General features: G+C 38.1%; 1 pseudogene; it reads right to left on the bottom strand.

Annotated features, from left to right (window-relative positions):
* Nucleotides 1-1619: 1619 nt before the first annotated feature.
* The window catches only part of LOC120859156, a 45569-nt pseudogene continuing 22843 nt past the window's right edge, over nucleotides 1620-24345 (bottom strand).

The following is a 24345-nucleotide window of genomic DNA, read 5'->3' as shown; positions in this document are numbered from 1 at the left end:
ATTATCATGTTCTCTTTGTTTTCACACTGACGGTATACTTGTGATGAAGATTTTGGATGTGCTATAATATCTATATTTTCAAGGATGAAATGAATTTCTATAATGAAAACAACCTAGTGTCTAACTTTTTAAGACTCTCAGTTCAGTTCAGTTCAGTCACTAAGTCGTGTCTGACTCTTTACGACCCCGTTAATCACAGCGCACCAGGCCTCCCTGTCCATCACCATCTCCCGGAATTCTCTCAGACTCACATCCATCGAGTCAGTGATGCCATCCATCCAGCCATCTCATCCTCTGTCATCCCCTTCTCCTCCTGCCCCCAATCTCTCCCAGCATCAGAGTCTTTTCCAATGAGTCAACTCTTCTCATGAGGTGGCCAAAGTACTGGAATTTCAGCTTTAGCATCATTCCTTCCAAAGAAATCCCAGGGTTGATCCCCTTCAGAATGGATTGGTTGGATCTCCTTGCAGTCCAAGGGACCCTCAAAAGTCTTATCCAACACCACAGTTCAAACACATCAATTCTTCGGCGCTCAGCCTTCTTCACAATCCAACATTCACATCCATACATGACCACAGGAAAAACCATAGCCTTGACAAGACGGACCTTAGTCGGCAAAGTAATGTCTCTGCTTCTGAATATACTATCTAAGTTGGTCATAACTTTTCTTCAAAGGAGTAAACGTCTTTTAATTTCATGGTTGCAGTCACCATCTGCAGTGATTTTGGAGCCCCCCAAAATGAAGTCTGACACTGTTTCCACTGTTTCCCCATCTATTTCCCATGAAGTGATGGGACCAGATGCCATGATCTTTGTTTTCTGAATGTTGAGCTTTAAGCCAACTTTTTCACTCTCCTCTTTCACTTTTATCAAGAGGCTTTTGAGCTCCTCTTCACTTTCTGTCATAAAGGTGGTGTCATCTGCATATCTGAGGTGATTGATATTTCTCCTGGCAATCTTGATTCCAGCTTGTGTTTCTTCCAGTCCAGTGTTTCTCATGATGTACTCTGCATATAAGTTAAAGAAGCAGGGTGACAATATACAGCCTTGACATACTCCTTGTCCTATTTGGAACCAGTCTGTTGTTCCATGTCCAGTTCTAACTGTTTCTTCCTGACCTGCATACAGGTTTCTCAAGAGGCAGGTTAGGTGGTCTGTTATTCCCATCTCTCAGAATTGTCCACAGTTTATTGTGATCCACACAGTCAGTAACTAATAGAATATATGTGAAGGTACTAAACTTCATACTGTGTCTTTTCATTTTTCTAACTTTATTTTCATCTCTTCCTTCATCCATTCCATCCTAATTTAGATAACCCTTCATTTCAGCAAGGATGATTTCAGAAATGACTTTACATTCATTACCTCATTTTCCTTTGTTCTCATTTTCTTGCTTACAAATATTATATCATGTTTCATTTAGTTAGGATGCATAAACAATATTTTCTTGAACTGAAGAGTTTATAAAACCGTGCAGTAAAAGAGCCAGCCATTGAACTAAAGCCACATATTACTCTTCCTTGTTTGAAAAGAGAAAATGAAACTATGAAAATGAACATGTAAATTTATTGTTCAAATAAATAATTGTATGTATTTTTTGACATCTCTAAACATAAATTTCAATCTTCCTTACACTCCGTAGTCTGACACATATTTTATAGGTCAGTTTTAATTAGCATGGTTTTCATATAATGATGATTATTGATGAGTTTACTTGAAAGAGAGGCGGCTAATCTATAAGCGATTGTTGGCACTGAGAATCATGAGTTGCCTCTCATATGCAGGTTAGGAAAATGACTGTCATGGGCTGACATATCGTTATGCCTAACTGGAAATTTAGAAGGTTCTACCATCAGTCCAGAATAACTGCTCTGTAATGGAGATATGAAGTGGTTCTGAGAAGTAGATATAATTGGAGTAACAAAGTCCTCAAAGTGGCCCTTTACTTCAGTATAGCTGCTATCTGAGTGCCAATTAAAAATGCTGAACTTTTTTTTTTTTTAAACAGCAGGTTGATCTACCACAATCTGGTCTGTTTGTCTAACTGATATTACTGATGGGGTAGGTAAGTCACATGGAGATAGGGTACTTGTATTAGCGACTATCTGGCTGGTATGAGGCTTTTGTATGAAAGGCACACTTAAACTTGTGGAGGCTGAAAATGTTCTCTCTCCACTAGTTTCTGGAAGAAATTCAGAGTTATGATCATCTTTGTTGACACTTGCTTTAGCATGCTTCTTGTTATCTTGAACTAATGAATATATTGGAGACACATTGTTAATTCCAACTCTTCTTTGCATTCTTCCTAAAAGTTGGGGATGGCCTCTTTTGAAATTTGGATTATAGTAGGTCTGTAACTAAAATCAAAGAATTAAATTATTTAGTTTCTTTATAAAGCAAAGTAAAACTGACAAACAAAGCTAAGTTATAAAAATGTATTACTTTAATGACACCAATTAAATAGCATCAAATAAAAAACCTAACCGAAGTAAAACTGACAAAGCTGTTATAAAAGTGCATTACTTTAATGACACCAATTAAATAGCATCAAATAAACACATCCATTAGTAGCTTTAACAGGTTATATGTTAGAAAGAATATACTCCTCAGCTAAAAATATGTTGTATATATAGAGTAAATATCATTTTAAGTAGCTTCAGAGTTGCTAGGAAAGTTTGTTAAACAGCCAATGTTTTAACCTCCAGCTGTTCTCAACTTCAAAAAAAATACAACGTTTTCAACAATTTGTTTTCAAGTTTCAATTCCGTTTTAGCTACATATGTGAACATGCTTTCTAGGTCACATGATTTAATCTTACACGTTGCCAATAAGTTAAAATGTTGAAATACCTTACTCAAAAGAAAGATGTTGTTTTCTTCTTCCAGAAAGACATGTAGTGAAGCAAATCTTTTAAAAATTGGTCACTTTTTACTAAATTCATAAAGGTTAAGGTGTCGAATTAAACCTTTCATACTCTTGGTTTCAAATATTCTGAAAGGTGTCTTTCCAAGACTTTTTTCTTAAAGAATTCTTCACTGATCACTATACATGTGCCACTCTCATCTCACCAGATAGATTCAAACTGATCACTTTCAACTATATTCCAAAGTTTGTGTGGAAATGTGAGTAAAAGAAAATCATTCACCTCATCTGTGTCAGAGACAGAATATGTGTAGTGTAGCCTTTTGATCACAACTTCCTCAGAAAAAGCCAGAAAAGCATATTCTTCAGTCATAGATGTCAAAACCTAGTCCCCAGTAAGTGTATAATCATACAAAGAAGATCTAATTGAAGTTTCGGAACCAGTGGATTCATCTTTAGTTGGCTCATGTTAAATTTCTGAAGAAATATGTACCAACTCAGAGAAATGATTCTTCAGATACTTTCTCATTGTTCTGATTTTACATACTGCAACTTCAAATGTTGCTTAGCTGGCCTAAAGAGAAAAACTCTCTAGACCATCACAGAGGTCCTCCAAGTAAAAAAGCTGTGACATTACAAAATCACTGGTCTCCCAGCAATCGAAGGTTAGCTGTGACATCACAGTCACTGGTCTCCTAGCAATTGAAGGATAATGTTAACCAGTGTTTACCTCAGCATTAACTTAAAATACAGACTGCTTACAGAAATAGTACCAAAACTATGAAACATGCAAAATCTCATTCTTAAAGAATTTTTACACAGAAAAATCAAATCAATAAATCTACTTGGTTTCTGAAATAAAAGTGATTTATCACCCTTCTATACACACATTCTTAATATTCAGTACTGTTACCCAAGTTAATTTGGTCTACTGGCTTCTGTACAAAAACAGCTATGAACTGACTGTGGGTTTCAGTGAAAGTAATGTTTATCATAGGATCGAACAAGGTGTCTTAGCAGCTGTTGCTTCAAAGACCCAAATCCCCAAAAAACTTCCATGAGAAGGATTTAAATGACAGAGTGAAAGTGGGACATGTGGTGTATGATCCATATTGGGACATTCTGCTAATGGCCTGTTCCTTAGGACACTGGGAATCCACATCATTGACCGTCTGGTTCCAACTTCCCTGTGGTCTATGTACTTAAATTTCAGCCTGGTTGGGGCTTTAGCATCTCTAAGACTGTTCACAGGATATTGCTCAGAATGTTATTGATGCCCCTTGAGGAGGAACTAAAGACCCTTGAATTTGCTTAATGGCTAAATCATTACTATTCTCTACTGCTTAATTATTGTCCTTAGTTTCTGTCTTTTCTAGCTTCTCTGAATAAAATTACTTTGAACGCAAGGAGTTCTACAATCTCCTACCTCTCTCGCACGCAGTTTCATACTTTCCAGTCTTAAGAAGGGACTGCTTAGCACAATAAAAGAAATGAAGTGTTGGAAGTAGAGCTCGATCACAAATGTGACAGAAAATCTCAGTTGTAGGTACAATTTCTTTTTCAAGTTTGAGTCAGCAATAACTTTGGCAATTTCCTCTTAAGATGGAGCATGGAGTTGGAAATAATTCTGAAATCTCAGCTTGATATCACTATTTTCACTTATGAAAACCTATCTCTCTATTTTATATAACATATTTGTAAATCTATATACATAAATTTATATATAGGTATGAAAAATTCTGAAAGAGATGGGAATACCAGACCACCTGACTTGCCTCTTGAGAAATCTGTATGCAGGTCAGGAAGCAACAGTTAGAACTGGACATGGAACAACAGACTAGCTCAAAATAGGAAAAGGAGTACATCAAGGCTGTATGTGGTCACCTTGCTTATTTAACTTATGTGCAGAGTACATCATGAGACACTCTAGACTGTACAAACACAAGCTGGAATCAAGAGTGCTAGGAGAAATATCAATCACCTGAGTATGCAGATGACACCACTCTTATAGCAGAAAGTGAAGAGGAGCTAAAAAGCCTCTGATGAAAGTCAAAGAAGAGAGTGAAAAAGTTGGCTTAAAGCTCAACATGCAGAAAACTAATATCATGGCATCCAGTCCCATCACTTCATGGGAAATAGATGGGGAAACAGTGGAAACAGTATCAGACTTCTTTTGGGTGGGGTTCCAAAATCACTGCAGATGGTGACTGCAGCCATGAAATTAAAAGACGCTTGTTTCTTGGAAGAAAGTTATGACCAACCTAGATAGCATATTCAAAAGCAGAGACATTACTTTGCCGACTAAGGTCTGTCTAGCTAAGGCTATGGTTTTTCCAGTAGTCATGTATGGATGTGAGAGTTGGATTGTGAAGAAGTCTGAGTGCCAAATAATTGGTGCATTTGAACTGTGGTGTTGGAGAAGACTCTTGCGAGTCCCTTGGACTGCAAGGAGATCCAACCAGTCCATTCTGGAGGAGATCAGCCCTGGGATTTCTTTGGAAGGAATGATGGTAAAGCTGAAACTCTAGTACTTTGGCCACCTCATGAGAAGAGTTGACTCATTGGAAAAGACTTTGATGCTGAGAGGGATTGGGGGCAGGACAAGAAGGGGCCGACCAAGGATGAGATGGCTGGATGGCTTCACTGACTCGATGGACGTGAGTCTGAGTGAACTCCAGGAGTTGGTGATGGACAGTGAGGCCTGGCGTGCTGCGATTCATGGGGTCGCAAAGAGTCGGACATGACTGAGCGACTGAACTGAACTGAATTTTTGTCATTAATTGGACAACATTTAAAAATTGGTAGATATTTATTAAAAGGAGAGAGGTCAGTGATATAAAATTGTCATGATATTTTACATGCAGCCAAGACAACATATTTTGAAGTATTTCCACTTACATATATTTAACAACCGAGGAGACTTTTGAATCATTCTACCCTTGGATTTCGTTTCCATTTTTATTATACCTAAGATAATTTAAAAGCCACTGCACTTTTTTATACACACACTCATGCACACACAGTTGTATATATGTATATCTGTCAAAACATAATTTTAGGCAACTTTATTTAGGTGGCCAAACTCATTGCTTGCTCCCAATATCTTAAATGAACTGTTTGAGAACCCCTATATTACTTAATAACTTTGTGGCTGAATCACTGAGATCCTGTCGTTGAAAAGCTCTCCTTTAATCTAGCTCATCTTCCACTATTTTTCTGTAACAAGAGATAGGGCTCATACATATGAGGAAAACCTGAACCCATAAAATTGATCATTTACTTAGAGATATTGTTCAAAGAACGCTGTTGCTCTCCTCACGTTGGACACAATTTTATTTTCTTCATTTTAATATAAATGTATTTATTTAAATTGCAGTCTAATTGGTTTACAATATTGCATTGGTTTTGCCATACATCAACATGAATCTGCCATGGGTATACACATGTCCCCCATCCTGAACCCCCCTTCCACCTCCCTCCTCATACCATCCCTTCTGGTTTTTCCAGTGCACCAGCCCCGAACATCCTGTATCATGCATCAAACGTGGACTGGAGATTCATTTGATATACGATAGTATACATGTTTCAATGCCATTCTTCCAAATCATCCCACCCTCGTCCTCTCCTACAGAGTCCAAAATACTGTTCTATACATCTGTGTCACTTTTGCTGTCTCACATGCAGGGTTATCATTACCATCTTCCTAAATTCCATATATATGTGTTAGTTCACTGTATTAGTGCATTTCTTTCTGGCTAACTTCACTCTGTATAACAAGCTTCAGTTTCATCCACATCATTAGAACTGATTGAAATGTATTATTTTTAATGTCTGAGTAATACTCCATTGTGTACATGTACCACAGCTTTCTTATCCATTCATCTGCTGATGGGAATCTAGGTTGCTTCCATGTCCTGGCTATTAGAAACAGTGCTGTGATGAACATTGGGGTACATGTGTCTCTTTAAGTTTTGGTTTCCTCAGTGTGTATGGCCAGCAGTGGGATTGCTGTGTCATATGGTAGTTCTATTTACAGTTTTTTTTTTTTTTTTAAGGGATCTCCACAGTGTTCTCCATAATGGCTGTACTAGTTTGCATTGTAAGAATATTTCATTTTCTCCACACCCTCTCCAGGATTTCTTGCTTTTAAACATTAGGATAGCAGCCATTCTGACTGGCATGAAATGGTACCTCATTGTGGTTATGACTTGCATTCTCTGATAATGAGTGATGTTGAGCATTTTTTCATGTGTTTGTTAGACATTTGTATGTCTTTGGGGGAAATGTCTGTTTAGTCCTTTGGACCTTTTTTTCCATTGGACCGTTTATTTTCCTGTAATTGAGCTTCAGAAGTTGCTTGCATATTTTTTGAGATTAATTCTTTGTCAGTTGCTTCAGTTCAGTTGTCACTCAGTTATATCTGACTGTTTGCAACCCCATTAATTGCTGCACACAACCCCTCACTGTCCATCACCAACTCCTGGAGCTCACTCAAACTCACGTGCATCGAGTTGGTGACGTCATCCAGCAATCTCATCCTCTGTTGTCCCTTTCTCCTTCTGCCCCCAATCCCTCCCAGCATCACAGTTTTCCAATGACTCACCTCTTTGCATGAGGTGGGCAAAGTACTGGAGTTTCAGCTTCAGCATCATTCCTTGCAATGAACACCCAGGGCTGATCTCCTTTAGAATGGACTGGCTAGATTTTCTTGAATTCCAAGGGACTCTCAAGAGTCTTCTCCAAACCACAGTTCAAAAGCATCTATTCTTTGACGCTGAGCTTTCTTCACAATCCAACTCTGACATCTATACAAGACTACTGGAAAAACCATAGCCTTGACTAGATGGAGTTTTGTTGGCAAAGTAATGTCTCTGCTTTTGAATATGCTATCTAGGTTGGTTATAACTTTCCTTCTAATGAATAAATGTCTTTTAATTTCATGTCTTCAATAATCATCTGTCATGATTTTGAAGCCCCCAAAATAATGTCTGACACTGTTTCCATTGTTTTCCCATCTATTTCCCATGAAATGATGGGACCAGATATTCTGATCTTCATTTTCTGAATGTTGAAATTTAAGCCAACTTTTTCAGTCTTGTCTTTCACTTTCTTCAAGAGGCTTTTTGGCTCTTCTTCACTTTCTGCCATAAGGGTGGTGTCATCTGCATATCTGAGGTGATTGACATTTCTCCCGGCAATCTTAAGTCCAGCTTGTGCTTCTTCCAGCCCAGTGTTTCTCATGATGTATTCTGCATATAAGTTAAACAAGCAGGATGAAAATATACAGCCTCGACATACTCTTTTTCTTACTTGAAACTAGTCTGTTGTTCCATGTAAAGTTCTAAATGTTGCTTCCTGACCTGCATACAGATTTCTCAAGAGGCAATTGCTTCTCTTGCAATTATTTTCTCCCATTCTGAAGGCTGTTTTTTCACCTTGCTTATAGTTTCCTTTGTTGTGTCATCATGAACTCGCTCAGTCATATCCAACTCTTTGTGTCCCCGTGGACTGTAGCCAACCAGGCTTTTCCATCCTTAGAATTTTGTGAGCAAGAGTATTGTAGTGGGTTGCCATTTCCTTCTCCACCTTTGTTGTGTAGAAACTTAATTTTAATTAAGTTCTATTTGTTTATTTTTGCTTTTATTTGCAATATTCTGGGAGGTGGGTTGTAGAGGATCCTGCTGTGATATATGTCAAAGAATATTTTGCCTATGTTCTCCTCTAGGTGTTTTATAGTTTCGGACTTATGTATAGATTAATCTATTTTGAGTTTATTTTTAAGAGTGGTGTTAGAAAGTGTCTACTTTCATTATTTTACAAGTGGTTGACCAGTTTTCCCAGCACCATTTGTTAAAGACATTTTATTTTCTCCATTGTATATTCTTGCTTCTTTGTCAAAGATAAAGTATCAACAGGTGTGTGCATTTATCTCTGGGCTTTCCATTTTGTTCCATTGATCTATATTTCTGTCTTTGTGCCACTACCATACTGTCTTGATGACTGTGACTTTATAATAGAGCCTGAGGTCAGGCAGGTTGATTCCTCCAGTTCCGTTCTTCTTTCTCAAGATTGCTTAAACCATTGGAAGTTTTTTGTTTGTTTGTTTGTTTGTTTTTGTTTTGTATTTCCATACAAATTGTGAAATTATTTGTTCTAGCTCTGTGAAAAATACCATCGGTAGCTTGATAGGGCTTGCAGTGAATCTATACATTGCTTTTGGTTGTGTACTTATTTTCAATATATTGACTTTTCCAATCGATGGGCATAATATATTTCTCCATTTGTCAGTGTCCTCTTTGATTTCTTTCACCAGTGTTTTATAGTTTTCTATATATAGGTCTTTTGTTTCTTTAGGTAGATATATTACTAAATATTTTATTCTTTCCGTTCCAATGGTGAATGGAATTGTTTCCTTAATTTCTCTTCCTTTTTTTTCATTATTAATGTATAGGAATGCAAGGGATTTCTGTGTGTTAATTTTATATCCTGCCACTTCAGTATATTCATTCATTAACTCTGGTAATTTTCTGGTGGAGTCTTTGAGGTTTTCTATGTAAAGGATCATGTCATCTGCAAACAGTGATAGTTTTACTTTTTCTTTTCCAATTTGGATTCCTTTTATTTCTTTTTCTGCTCTAATTGTTGCAGCCAATACTTGCAAAACTATGTTGAATAGTAGTAGTGTAAATGTTCACCTTTATCTTGTTCCTGATTTTAGGGGAAATGCTTTCAGTGTTTCACCATTCAGGATCATGTTTGCTGTGTGTTCATCATATATAGCTTTTATTATGTTGAGGTATGCTCCTTCTATTTCTGCTTTCTGGAGGGTTTTTATCATAACTGGATGTTAGAATTTGTCAAAGGCTTTCTCTATCTATTGAGATAATCATATGACTTTTAGTTTTCAGTTTGTTAATGTGGTGTGCTACATTGATTGATGGGCAGGTATTGAAGAATCCTTGCATCTCTGGGATAAACCCTACTTGGTCACAATGTATGATCTTTTTAATATGTTGTTGGATTACGATTGCCCGAATTTTGTTAAGAATTTTTGCATCTATGTTCATCAGTGATATTGGCCTGTTGTTTTCTTTTCTTTTCTTTTCTTTTTTGTGGCATTTTTGTCAGGTTTTGGGATTAGGGTGAAGGTAGCCTCACAGAATGTGTTTGTAAGTTTACCTTCCTCTGAAATGTTCTGGAAGCATTTGAGTAGGATAGGTGTTAGCTTTTCTTTAATTTAATTTTTTTTTTTTTTTTTTTTTGTAGAATTCAATCTTGAAGCCATCTAGACCAGGGCTTTTGTTTGCTGGAAAATTCCTGGTTACAGTTTTATATTCCATGCTTTTGATGGGTCTGTTTAGATTCTCTATTTCTTCCTGGCTCAGTTTTGAAAAGTTGTACTTTTCTAAGAATTTGTCCATTTCTTCTAAGGTTTCCATTTTATTGGCATATAATTGCTGATAGTAGTCTCATGTTCCTTTGTATTTCTGTGTTCTCTGTTGTGATCTTTCCATTTTCATTTCTAATTTTATTGATTTGATTTTTCTCCCTTTGTTTCTTGATGAGTCTGGCCAATAGTGAGAGATTCTTCTTTCAGGCAGGTTGATAAGAAGTCTAGAGGTCTCCAAGGAGAGAGGGGTCTGGAATTCTCAAGGAGGAAGAAAGGACAAACTTTTTTTTCTTCTCTACATTCCTTAGGATTATATAACAATAACGTATTTTGCCTGAGGACAGTCTGGATTTAGGATTACATAACAATAATATATTCTGCCTGAGGACAGTCTCTGGATTAAATTTTCCGGGTAATTTTGTTATCTTAAAATGTAAATTATGAGAGTAGGTCTGCTGAGGTCTTTACAATCTCCAGACATTCTTTGGATTCATTGAAGAGTACATAACTTCATTGCTAACACTAACAAGGGGGTACTCTTTCTACCCTCTTCTGATGCCTATGTCAGAAGCTTTCTCTATCTCATTTATACTTTAATAAAACTTTATTACACAAAAGCTCTGAGCAATCAGGCCTTGTCTCTGATCCAGGATTGAATTCTCCTCCTCCAAGGGCCAAGAATCCTGGGATCGTGATTCAACAACAACCTTTTAATGGTTTGTCCATTTTATTTATCCTCTCAAAGAACCAGCTTTTGGCTTTGCTGGGTTTTCCTATGGTCTCCTTTTTTCTTTTGTATTTATTTCTGCCTTTTAAGATTTGTTTCCTTCTACTAATCCTGGGATTCTTCATTTCTTCCTTTTCTAGTTGCTTTAGGTGTAGAAGTAGGTAATTTATTTGACTTTTTTCTAGTTGCCTGAGATTGTCTGCATTGCTATGACCCTTACCCTTAGTGCTGCTTTTGCAGTGTCCCACAGGTTTTGGGTCATTGTGTTTTCATTCTCATTCGTTTCTATGCATATTTTGATTTATTTATTTATTTTTTTTCTTTCTTTCTTCTTCTGTGATTTGTTGGTTATTCAGCAGGGTGTTGTTCAGCCTCCTATGTATGTTGGAATTTTTAATAGTTATTCTCCTGTAACTTAGATCTAATCTTATTGCTTTGTGGTCAGAAAAGTTGCTTGGAATGATTTCAATTTTTTTTCTTTTTTTTTAATTAACCAAGGCCAGATTTATGGCCCAGGATGTGATCTATCCTGGAGAAAGATCTTGTGTGCACTTAAGAAAAAGGTGAAATTCATTGTTTTGGGGTGAATTGTCCTGTAGATATCAATTAGGTCGAACTGATCTTTTGCATCATTTAAAGTTTCTTTGTTAATTTTCTGTTTAGTTAATCTATCCATAGGTATGAGTGTGGTATTAAAGTCTCCCACTAATATTGTATTATTATGAATTTTCCCTTTCATACTTGTTAGCATTTGTCTTACATATAGTGGTGCTCCTATGATAGGTGCATATATATATATATATATTGTTATATCTTCTTCTTGTATTGATCCTTTGATCATCATGTGGTGCCCATCTTTGTTTTTTTACACAGTATTTGTTTAAATTCTAATTTATCTGATATAAGCACTGCTACTTCTGTTTTCTTTTGGTCTTTATTTGTGTGGGATAACTTTTTCCAGTCCTTAAATTTCAGTCTGTATGAGTCCCTTGTTTTGAGGTGGGTCTCTTTTAGAAAACATATATAAGAAGTGTCTTTTTTTTTTTTAATCCATTCAGCCAGTCTTCATCTTTTGATTGAGGCATTCAACCCATTTATATTTAAGGTAATTATTGATAAGTTCATTGACTATGCCAAGGCCTTTGACTGTGTGGATCACAATAAACTGTGGAAAATTCTGAGAGATATGGGAGTACCAGACCACCTGGGCTTCCTCTTGAGAAATCTGTATGCAAGTCAGGGAGCAACAGTTAGAACTGGACATGGAACAACAGATTGGTTACAAAAAGGAAAATTAGTGTGTTGAGGCTGTATATTGTCACCCTGCTTCTTTAACTTATATGCAGAGTACATCATGAGAAACGCTGGACTGGAAGAAACACAAGGTGGAATCAAGATTGCCAGGAGAAATATCAATATCACCTCAGATATGCAGATGACAACACCGTTTTGGCAGAAAGTGAAGAGAAACTAAAAAGCCTCTTGATAAAAGTGAAAGAGGACAGCGAAAAAGTTGGCTTAAAGCTCAACATTCAGAAAACGAAAATCATGGCATCCGGTCCCATCACCTCATGGGAAATAGATGGGGAAACAGTGGAAACAGTGTCAGACTTTATTTTTAGGGGCTCCAAAATCACTGCAGATGGTGACTGCAGCCATGAAATTAAAAAGACACTTACTCCTTTGGAGAAAAGTTATAACCAACCTAGATAACATATTCAAAAGCAGAGACATTACTTTGCTGACTAAGGTCTATCTAGTCAAGGCTATGGTTTTTCCTGTGGTCATGTATGGATGTGAGAGTTGGATTGTGAAGAAGGGTGAGTGACGAAGAATTGATGCTTTTGAGCTGTGGTGTTGGAGAAGACTCTTGATTGTCCCTTGGACTGCAAGGAGATCCAACCAGTCCATTCTGAACGAGATCAACCCTGGGATTTCTTTGCAAGGAATGATGCTGAAGCTGAAATTCCAGTACTTTGGCCACCTCATGAGAAGAGTTGACTCATTGGAAAAGACTCTGATGCTGGCAGGGATTGGGGGCAGGAGGAGAAGGGGCCGACCGAGGATGAGATGGCTGGATGGAATTACTGACTGGATGAACATGAATCTGATTGAACTCTGGGAGTTGGTGATGGACAGGGAGGCCTGGCATGCTGAAATTCATGGGGTCACAAACAGTGGAATATGACTGAGTGACTGAACTGAACTGAACTGAACTGATGATCCCCTTGCCATTAACTTTACTATTTGGGGTTCGAGTTTATCCACCTTTTTTTTTTTTTTTTTTGCTGTCTAGAGAAGATAATTTAGCAATTGTTGGAGAGCTGGTTTTTTGGTGCTGAATTCTCTCAGCTTTTCCTTGTCTGTAAAGCTTTTGTTTTCTCCTTCATATTTGAATAAGATCCTTCCTGGGTACAGTAATCTGGGCTCTATGTTATTTTCCTTCATTAGTTTAAGTATGTCCTACCATTCCCTCCTGGCCTGAAGCATTTCTATTGAAAGACTAGCTGTTATCCTTATGGGAATCCTCTTGTGTGTTATTTGTTGTTTTGTCCTTGCTGCTTTTAATATTTGTTCTTGTGGTTTGATCTTTGTTAATTTGATTAATATGTCTATTGGGGTACTTTGCCTTAGTTTACCCTGTTTAGGACTCTCTGGGTTTCTTGGACTTGAGTGATTATTTCCTTCCCCATTTTAGGGAAGGTTTCAACTATTATATCCTCAAGTGTTTTCTCATGGTCTTTCTTTTGTCTTCTTCTTCTGGGACTCTTATGATTCGAATGTTGAGGTGTTTAATATTGTCCGAGACATCTCGGAGATTGTCCTCAATTCTTTTAACTCATTTTCCTTTTTTCCCCTCTGATTTATTTATTTCTACCATTCTATCTTCTATGTCTCTAATCCTATCTTCTGCCTCCATTATTCTACTGTTTGTTCCCTCCAGTGTTTTTGATCTCATTCATTGCATTATTCATTATATATTGACTCTTTTTTATTTCTTCTAGGTCCTTGTTAAACCTTTCTTGAATCTTTTCAATCCTTGTCTCCAGGCTATTTATCTGTGATTCCATTTTGTTTTAAAGATTTTGAACAATTTTCACTACCATTATTTGGAATTCTTTATCAGGAAGATTTCCTCTCTCTTGCTGTTTGGTTTGGTTTGGTTTGGTTTGCATTTATCCAGTTCGTTTACCTGCTGGGTATTCCTCTGCCTCTTCATCTTGTTTGTATGGTTGTGTTTGGGGTGATATTTCTGTATTCTGGCAGTTTGTGGAGTTCTCTTTATGGTAGAGTTTCCTCACTATGGTTGGCGGTTGTATGGGTGGCTTGTCAAGGTTTCTTGGTTAGGGAAGCTTGTGTCAGTGTTCTGGTGAGTGGAGCTGAATTTCTTTTCTCTGGAGTGTAATGCAGTGTCCCATAACTAATCATGAGGTGTTAGTGGGTTTTGAATGATTTTGGGCAGCCTGGGTATTGATGCTCAGGGCTATGTTCCCGTGTTGCTGGAGAATTTACATCGTATCATGGTATGTCTTGCTCTGGAACTTGTTTTCCCTTGGGTGGTGCTAGATTTCAGTATGGGTATGGAGGTGTTTTATGAGCTCCTGTCAATTAATGTTCCCTGGAATCAGAAATTCTCTGGTGTTCTCAGAATTTGGACTTAAGCCTCCTGCTTTCTAGTTTTCAGTCTTAATTTCAGAGTAGCCTCAAGACTTTTCCATCTATACAGCACCACTGATAAAACATCTAGGTTAAAGATGAAGTTTCTCCACAGTGAGAGACACCCAGAGAGCTTCACAGAGTTACATAGAAAAGAGAAGAGGGAGGAGAAAGACGAGGTGACAAGAATGACATGAAGTATAACCAAAAGAGGAGATAAAAGCTAGCCAGTAACGCTTCCTTTTGTGTGCTCCACAGTGGAAGATGCTCAGAGATCTTTCTGGAGTTATGCAGAGAAGAGAAGAGGAAAGAAGGAGACAGAGGTGACCAGGAGGATAAAGGGGGGAATCAAAAGGAGAGAGACAGATCCAGGCAGTAATCAGTTCCCTAAGTGTTTTCCACCTTCAGGAATAAACAAAGAGATTCACAGAGTTGAGTAGAGAAGAGAAAAGGGAAGGAGGAAATAGAGGCAACCTGGTGGAAAAAAAGGAAAGTCCAAAGGGTGAGAGAACAGTCAAGGCAGCAATCTCGCTGCAAAGTAAAATGGCTACTGAAGATTGGATTCTTAAGGTATAAAATGGATAACAAATACCAAAAGGCAAAGATTAAAAATCTAGGGTAACGGTTGATTTTCAAAACTATAATATATAAAAAAGTCACAACAATTATATATATATAATTGAAGTTTGCCTTAAAAATAGTGTTTCTCTCTTTCTTTTTTCTTTTTTTCCCCCAAAGTAATAGTAAGTTATAACAATGAAAATTAAGGGAGTAATAGAGGACTTAAAAATATGATAGTAAAATATATCTAGGATTTTCTCTGGTGCTGTTTTAGGCAGTGTGGGGTCAGTTCATTTTCAGATAGTTTCTTGATCCAGCTTATATTTCCTAAGATCTATAGGCCCCTTCCTATGTAGTTGGTACTAACTACAGAGCTTTAATCTATTGCACCTGTCACTTCCAAGGAAGTTTTCCCTGTTTTAGCTTCTTCTGTTTGTTGGTCTCTTCAGTGTCTAATTTCCACCATTACATAAGGGGGTGGTGGTGGACACTTGTTTAGGCTCAATTGTTCAGTTGTGCTATGGGGAGGGAGGGACACTGCAAACAAATAAAACTGGTGTTTGCTCTGAGTTGCGCGGCCATGCTGGGTTTGCCCCCACTCACCACATGTGTACTTTCTTGTCTTCTCTGCTTAGGCTCTAGGTTGCTCTGCTGGGTTGGGTCTGCATTTTGTGCCCTTCCCTGGTCCCAGCAACTCAGGTGACCAGGCGTTTGCTGAGTGCGGTTGCTGCAACTTATCACCTCCCCCATTCCTGCCGCTCAGTTTTCTGGGTGTACAACTGGTGCACATTTCCAGGCGGATGTTGACCGTCCAGAATCCCAAGAAGTCTTTCACATGCCTTTCACTGGAGTGGGGGATGTGGCGGCCTGCAGCTAGCCAGCTCTGTTCAGTCCTGTTCTGTGAGTGGGCCTGATGTTGTCTTAGGTTAGGGCTTTTTGTGAAGCTCTAGTCAGTCCTTTGTTCAGTGAGCAGACATAGCAGTTTGTTACTTTAGGGCTTTTCTTGTGGTAGCTATCCCAGTCTGGTTTGCTATCTCAAGTTAGTTCTGTCAGATTGCACTCAGGGCATTCAGGCCCGCTCCTTACTCTAAGCATTGCAGCCCGCAACTCCCTGCCCAGTCCCCACTTGCTAGTGGAGGATGCTGGCATCTGCACTGCTTCTCCGCTGGGGGAGTTACCGTTGGGTATGTAATCTGTGGGTTTTAATTGTTTATTTATTTTTCCTCATGGTTATGTTGCCCTCTGTATTTCCAAGGCTCACTAAAAACTCGGCAGTGAGAATATTTACAGGTGTTAGGAAACCTCTTTTAAGACGACCTTCCTGGGACTGAGCTCCATGCTGAGTTCTTTTGTCTCTATTTTTTAATATTTTTTATATCTTTTATATTTTTCCTACCTTCTTTCACAGACAATGGGGTGCTTTTCTGGGTGCCTGATGTTTTCTGCTGGCATTGAGAATTTGTTTTGTGGAATTAACTCAGCGTTCAAATGTTCTTTTGATGAATTTGTAGGGGAAAATGTGGTCTCCCCGTCCTTTACCTCTGCCATCTTAGGAACGACCCCCTTCACGTTGGATACAATTTTAAACATTCAAATCTGTAATAACATAGGAACATATGAGAACCACATGCACAATGGTCAACTAGCTTCATTTGGGATAACAGTTACCTACTTAATGTGTAAAACAGATGCCCAGTGCACTGTGCATAGATCATAGTCGGGCTCCTCTGGCTAGCTCAACATTGAGATTATATGATGTGTATATAAAAATCACTTCTCCATAATTCAGGATGTAAAACTTTCTTTCATCTCATTAAACTTCTGGCACCAAATATTTCAATAGAAATCTTTGATGATGAAATTTCTGTCACTTCATGGTACAGGGATTCAGCTTGCTACCCACTTCCACATTATATCTTTGTTTCTTGTCCACCATGGCACCCTCACAGAACAGGAAACTGTGCACTTGTAAATACGAAAGGAGACCAACTAGCTTCCATTTAAGACCCTTTCCTCCACGAAGTGAGAGGAATGATGTGTACAACTGCCAGAAGCAGAAGGAAATAGGTTACTTGTACCTTGGTCCCAGAGACATCTCCTACCATGCTCTAAGCTGGTTGACAGTTGCTAATGCTGAATTCTTGGTTTCATGGACAGTTTACATAGGCAATGGTCATGACAGCCTCGGGTCAGCTACCCTGAGGAGACACATGGCACACCTGAGATTGTATGCTCTGGCACAGACAGTAAACTGAGTATCATAAACTAGAGAGCTGCATAAGAGGCACGGTCCATCTGGAACTGTGCCTTGCCCTCCAACGAGTCACCCGAAATTTTGGACTTGCGAACAGCATGAAGCACATAGACAATCGTGGTCAGTGCCCCTGCTGAGCACTTTAGTGACTTATTGGCTGGGAAGTGGTTGAAACACAGGTCCCACTCGGGACAGTGCTCTCATGTATCAACTGGAAGGCTGAGCAGGGTGGACTTAGAAAGTACATGTCACATTTGTCAGTGGCAAGCTCAACGTGATTGATCCACCTCAAGCACCTGCATGTATCCCAGTAGTATTTGTTTTCTGTGTCCCACCTCACCGCCAAAACACGGAGCAAATGAAGTTGAAAAAGAGGTTACCACACTCTCATTTTATGTTGAAAACCAGATAAGGAGAGGCTTTCAATTAAAATAAGGAAATATAAACAAAGAAGCATAAACCAAACCAGAAGTTTGATCAACGGAATAAGTCTGCAATTAATGTCAATACTGCTCAACTGCCTTTGGCAACACATACACACTTCAAACAAATGATTATCTGAGACTGTACGGACACCAAAAAGCACACAACTTCTTTGATATTCTGAAATCTATTTCTATATTATTTCAACTTTTCACAATGTCAGGCTTTTATTGTACCCTAAACTTTTTTTTTTCTACTGACTATAATTACCTTTCAAAACAATCAAACAAAAAAAAATAAATCTATTTTAAACACTAAATATATATATATATTTAGAATGTATAAACACTATATATATGAATGAATCTGGCCTCTATTTTACCTTTTTTTACATTACTTAAATGAGTCTAATTTTTATTCTTGGTCCTTTATACTTGCTTTCAAAATATTGTTATCAATGTTGTAACTTTAGGTACAAAAACATTAGGATCTGATTTCATGTAGGATTTTCATGTAGGATTTTTTTTCCTGAATTGATTGCTCTCTCCCCTTTTAACTCTTCCATATCTTCTCCTAGACACCTCTTACTCCCTCCTCCCTTTTATCTGCTGTCTGGAAAGCTGTGAATCCCTTTGATTCTTTCTGGATGAGGTGAGTTGTGTAACCATTAAACTTGGATTTTATCTTCTGTATTTGAGTATGTGACTTTTTGATGCTACTGTTAACTGAGTAACAGAACCCCAGAGGCCAAGACATCAACTGCAGAGCTTTAGATAAACACTGAACTTCTTACCTCAAGGATCATAAAGGAATAAGCACACACACCAGAGTTTCCATGTCTAAATGGAAAGCAATCTCCACACTCGAAGCAGCAAGTTCAGTACAAGAGAACTCACAGTAATTCTCCAGCAAAACAGACACACAACAGTGAATACTATAAAAAGAGGGCACACGAAGCCATAGCAATCCCACAAGTACCCCAAAGTACAATCCATAGACAATTTGTTGCACTTTAGAGAGAAGAGATATAGATCTTCCTGCCACCACACAGACACAAATTCTGTGAAGCATTAAACCTTGACAAGTCACTGGTCCCATCCCCCCCACAATGGGAGTTTCCACAACACAGTGCAGTCATAACCCTCCAGCCTACAGAAAGGGGACCCAGATCACAGCAGTAGAGACAAAATGAAATGGGAGAGAAATATGCAGCTGGTGAAGGTAAATGGAAAACACACAGACACACACACACACACACACAAAAAAAAAAAACTGAAATAGGAAGTTTTCCTGAGAAAGAATTCAGAATAATGAAAGAAAAGATGACCAAAATCTTGAAAGCTAAGAAGAGATGCCAGTAATACACTGGAGTCTTGGAATGAGAAGAAATAAACATGTGTACCATAGATATAGAAGAAATAGAGGCAAGCAGTAATAATCAATGCAATAGATGAGATTAACAACAGCCTGGAAGGAACCAACAGTAAAATTACTAAGACAGAGAAATAACTAAGTCCAAGAAGTGGCGACTGCATGGGCGCAGGTGTGCCAAGAGGTGCTACTCCACGTTCAGCATCAGGAGCAGCAGCTATGAGGAGATACCCCTAGTCCAAGGTAAGGAGCAGCAGCTTTCTTGGCTGGAGCAGCCGTGAAGAGATCACCCACGTTCAAGCCTTTGACAACATGTAGAATCAGGAAAAAGACGATGACCTGACACCAGTAAACTCACAGCAACTCAAGATAAATTGATAGATTATTCTTTAACTTTTTCATGTTTTGTTTTTAATTAAATATTTTTCTTTCCTTATCACTTTCTTTGCTTTCATTTCTAAATACTATATTACAAGTTTGAGAATTATTTTGACTTCTATCTTTTTTTCCCCAATAATCATAGTTAGTTAAATTCTATTCTAGGTGCTTAATCATTCCTTTTAAACTTTTTTATTAATAAACTTTTATACCTTTAAGAATTCTATGTTTAGAATCTATTTTCACTTACAGATTCAATACCTGAGTTGATTGCATTTTTACCTTTTTACTCTCCCTTCTCCTCCTAGAAACATCTATGTTCCTCCTCATTTTGCTGTGTCCCATATAACTCTGTGAATCCCTGTTTTTGGCTATGGAACATTGCTTCACCCTCAGCCTTAGGTTTTGTCTTTGTTTTGAGGATGCATAATTCTTGATGCTACTGTAACTCAGGGACCCAAACCCAGAGACCATGAGGTCAAATCCAGATCTTTAGATCATTGTTGAACTCCTGACCCAAGGAACATTAAAAGAGAAGCACATTCAAAAGGCTCCATGCCTACATGGAAATGAAGCCCCAAGCTGAGGCCAGCAATTTCAGTGCAAGAGAAACCACACCTATTGTCCAGCAAAGCAGAAACACAAAAATGAATATTATAAAAATGTGCTACCTGAAACCATACCAGACCCACAGAGCGCACAAAGCACATTCCAGGAAAATTCATTGCACTTCATACACAAGTGATCCAGCTCCACCTGACAGACCACAGGCACAAAATATCCCAAACATAAAACCTTGAAAACTTACCGGTCCAATCCCACCCATAAAGATCAGGTTCTACAGCATATTGGATCCATAACCCTCCAGCCTGCAGAAAGGGGACCCAAACCATAGCAATATAAACAAAATGAAAAGGGATGGAAAGATGTAGCTGGTGAAGGTACATGATAAGAACCCACCAAAACAAACAAAAGATGAGGAGATAGGATGTTTTCCTGAAAAATAATTCAGAATAATGAGAGTAGAGATGACCCAAATTTTGAAAGCTAATAGTTGCCAGTAAATACACTGGAGGCCCGGATAAGAATAGAAAAGCAGGTTTACCATGCATCTAGAAGAAATAAACAAGAATCAAGCAGGAATAATCAATGCATCCTCTTCTCCACTTGCCTTCAGTCTTTCCCAGCAACAGAGTCTTGCCAAAGGAGTCGGTTCTTCACATCAGGTTGCCAAATATTGGAGTTGCATCTTCAGCATTAGTCATTCCAATGGTTATACTAATTATATATTTTCCATATTATATTTTATTAATGATATATAAGTATATTACACACACATATGTTCACACCATCAAAGAGTTACAGTTATTAATATTTGAATGGTTTCTCTGTTTTTAGGCCAACATGAAGTGTAAAAACTGCAAGACATGAGCAAGAATTATAGTCCAAGAATAAATATCCAGGAATAAATATTCAAACAATTCAAGAAGAAGATAAGACCGCTGAGGGAAGACAAAACCTAAATGACAGTACCAACCAGTGGACCAAACATAGATGTGCAGAACATTTCACCCAAAATGAACAGGATACACATCTGTCTCAACTGCACATGGAATAATCTCTAGAACATTCGTGATAATTGGGTTTATATTAAGCAAAGGAATAGCCATTAATAATGTAAATATACCAAGTATTGTCTCTGGCATCCAAACCATGTAAATGGAATCAACAATGGGTGGAAAATTTGAGAAATGTAATGTGTGGAAAATTAAACAGCATATTTGGAAGGGCCTGATGAGGCAAATGATAACTCACAGGGGGAATGAGAACATATTCTGAGGTAATTCAAATTGAAAACACAATGTAGCATGTCATCAGAAAAAGCAGAAGAAAAACACATATATATTTAAACTTACATAAAAAGAAAGCTCTCCAGTCCTGGGAAGAAGCTAATCTTTTCTTCGGAAGCTGGAAAAAAAAAAAAAACCTACACTCACACCAAAGAGAAAGAGGAAATCATCAACTATTAGTATGGTTATAAGATAATGTAATTAGAAAAAGAATATACAAAATTGAACATGAAACAAAATTAGTAAAAAGAAAATTAGGTAAACTAAACAAACGAAAAGAGAAGATTTAGTTACTGAAATGAGAATGAATAAGATGCCATTGCTACTAAACATACTGATTAGAAGGAATTTAGATATTTAGGACATGTACTTATGGAAAGAAAAGTCTCAAGCTATGTGAAACAGTCAAATTACTAGAATAACAGAGTGAATAAAAAAATTTTAATGCAATAAAATGAAGAGATTCATAAAAAGAAGATTGAGTTTGTTATCTCATTGTTTGTAAATAAGCCCATAGAACAGGTTATTTTTTTATACTGTACTATACAGGTGGTGACTACAGCCATGACATTAAAAGACACTCCTTGGAAGAAAAGTTATGACCAATCTAGATAGCATATTCTAAAGCAGAGACATTATTTTGCCAACAATAGTCTGTCTAGTCAGGGCTATGGTTTTTTCAGTGGTCATGTATGGATGTGAAAGTTGGGCTGTGAAGAAAGCTGAACGACAAAGAATTAATGCTGCTGAAATGTGGTGTTGGAGAAGACTCTTGTGAGTCCCTTGGATTGCAAGGAGATCCAACCAGTCCATTCTGAAGGAGATCAGCCCTGGGATTTCTTTGGAACGAATGATGCTGAAGCTGAAACTCCAGTACTTTGGCCAACTCATGCGAAGAGTTGACACATTGGAGAAGACTCTGATGCTGGGAGGGATTGGGGGCAGGAGAAGGGGACGACCGAGGATGAGATGGCTGGATGGTATCACTGACTCAATGGACGTCAGTTTGAGTGAACTCTGGGTGTTGGTGATGGACAGGGAGGCCTGGCATTGTGCAATTCATGGGGCTGCAAAGAGTCGGACACGACGGAGTGACTGAACTGAATTGAAGTGAACTGAACAGGTTGGTAAGTGCCCAGTATGTTACCAGAGATCAGTGGAGACATAACTCCAGAAAGAATGAAGGGATGGAGCCAAAGCAAAAACAAGAAACATTTGTGGATATGACTGTTGACAGAAGTAAGGTCTGATGTTTTAAAGAGCAATAGTGCATAGGAACCTGGAATGTAATGTCACTGAATCAAGGCCATTGGAAGTGGTGAAACAGCAGACAGCAAGAGGGATGTCGACATTCTAGTAATCAGTGAACTAAAAGGGACTAGAATGGGTTAATTTAACTCAGATGACCATTGTATCTACTACTGTGGGCAGGAAGCCCTTAGAAGAAAGACAGTGGTCATCATTGTCAAAATAAGTGTCCAAAATACAGTACTTGGATGGAATCACAAAAACGACAGAATGATTTCTCTTCGTTTCCAAAGCAAACCATTTAATATCACAGTAATCCAAACCTATGTGCCGAAAAGTATTGCTGAAAAAGGTGAAGTTGAACTGTTCTCTGAAGACCTACAAGACCTTTTAGAAGCACCACTCAAAAAGGATGTGCCTTTTATTATAGGTTAATGGAATGCAAAAATAGGAAGTCAAGAAACACAGGGGATAAGAGCAAATTTGGTCTTGAGGTACAGAATGAAGCAGGGCAAAGGCTAATAGAGATTTGCCAAGTGAATTACCTGTCATAGCAAACACCCTCTTAAAACAACATAAGAGAAGAATATACACATGGACATCACCAGATGGTCAACACTGAAATCAGATTGATTATATTCTTTGCAGCCAGAAATGGAGAAGCTGTATACAGTCAGCAAAAAAACAAGACCCGAAGCTGACTGGCTCAGATCATGAACTCCTTATTGACAAATTCAGACTTAAATTCAAGAAAGTAGGGGAAACCACTAGACCATTCAGGTACATCTTAAATTAAATCCCTTATGATTATATGTGATGGTGAGAAATAGATTTAAGGGGCTAGAAATAATAGATAGAGTGACTGATGAATTATGGACGGAGGTTCCTGGCATTGTATTGGAGACAGGGATCAAGACTATTCCCTTGGAAAAGAGATGCAAAAAAGCAAAATGGCTGTCTGAGGAGGCCTTACAAATAGCTATGAAAATAAGAAACACGAAAAACAAAGAGAAAATGAAAGATATGAACATCTGAATGCAGATTTCGAAAGAATAGCAAAGAGGGATAAGACAGACTTCCTCTGCAATCAATATAAAGAAAGAGAGGAAAACAACAGAATGTGAAAGACTCTTGGGCTGTGAAGAAAGCTGAGCGACGAAGAATTAATGCTGTTGAAATGTGGTGTTGGAGAAGACTCTTGAGAGTCCCTTGGACTGCAAGGAGATCCTACCAGTCCATTCTGAAGGAGATCAGCCCTGGGTTTTCATTGGAACGACTGATGCTAAAGCTGAAACTCCAGTACTTTGGCTACCTCATACGAAGGGTTGACTCACTGAAAAAAATCTCTAATATTGAGACGGATTGGGGTCAGGAAGAGAAGAGGACAACAGAAGTTCAGATGACTGGATGGCATCACAGTCTCCAAGGCCATATGTTTGAGTGAACTCCGAGAGTTTGTGATGGACAGGGAGGCCTGACTTTTTGCAAATCATGGGGTCTCAAAGAGTCAGAAACAACTGTGTGCTTGAAGTTAAGTGAGTGAGTGCACTGATTTTTGCTGAGCATATTATTGGTAAAACATTAAAGGCACAGGTCATCTCTCTGTATTGAGACAGTGAGATAA

Source organism: Oryx dammah, unplaced genomic scaffold, assembly GCF_014754425.2.
Source record: "Oryx dammah isolate SB20612 unplaced genomic scaffold, SCBI_Odam_1.1 HiC_scaffold_36, whole genome shotgun sequence".
Lineage (NCBI taxonomy): Eukaryota > Metazoa > Chordata > Mammalia > Artiodactyla > Bovidae > Oryx > Oryx dammah.
The sequence above is the reverse complement of the archived record's forward strand: the minus strand, read 5'-3'. Positions and strand labels throughout refer to the sequence as shown.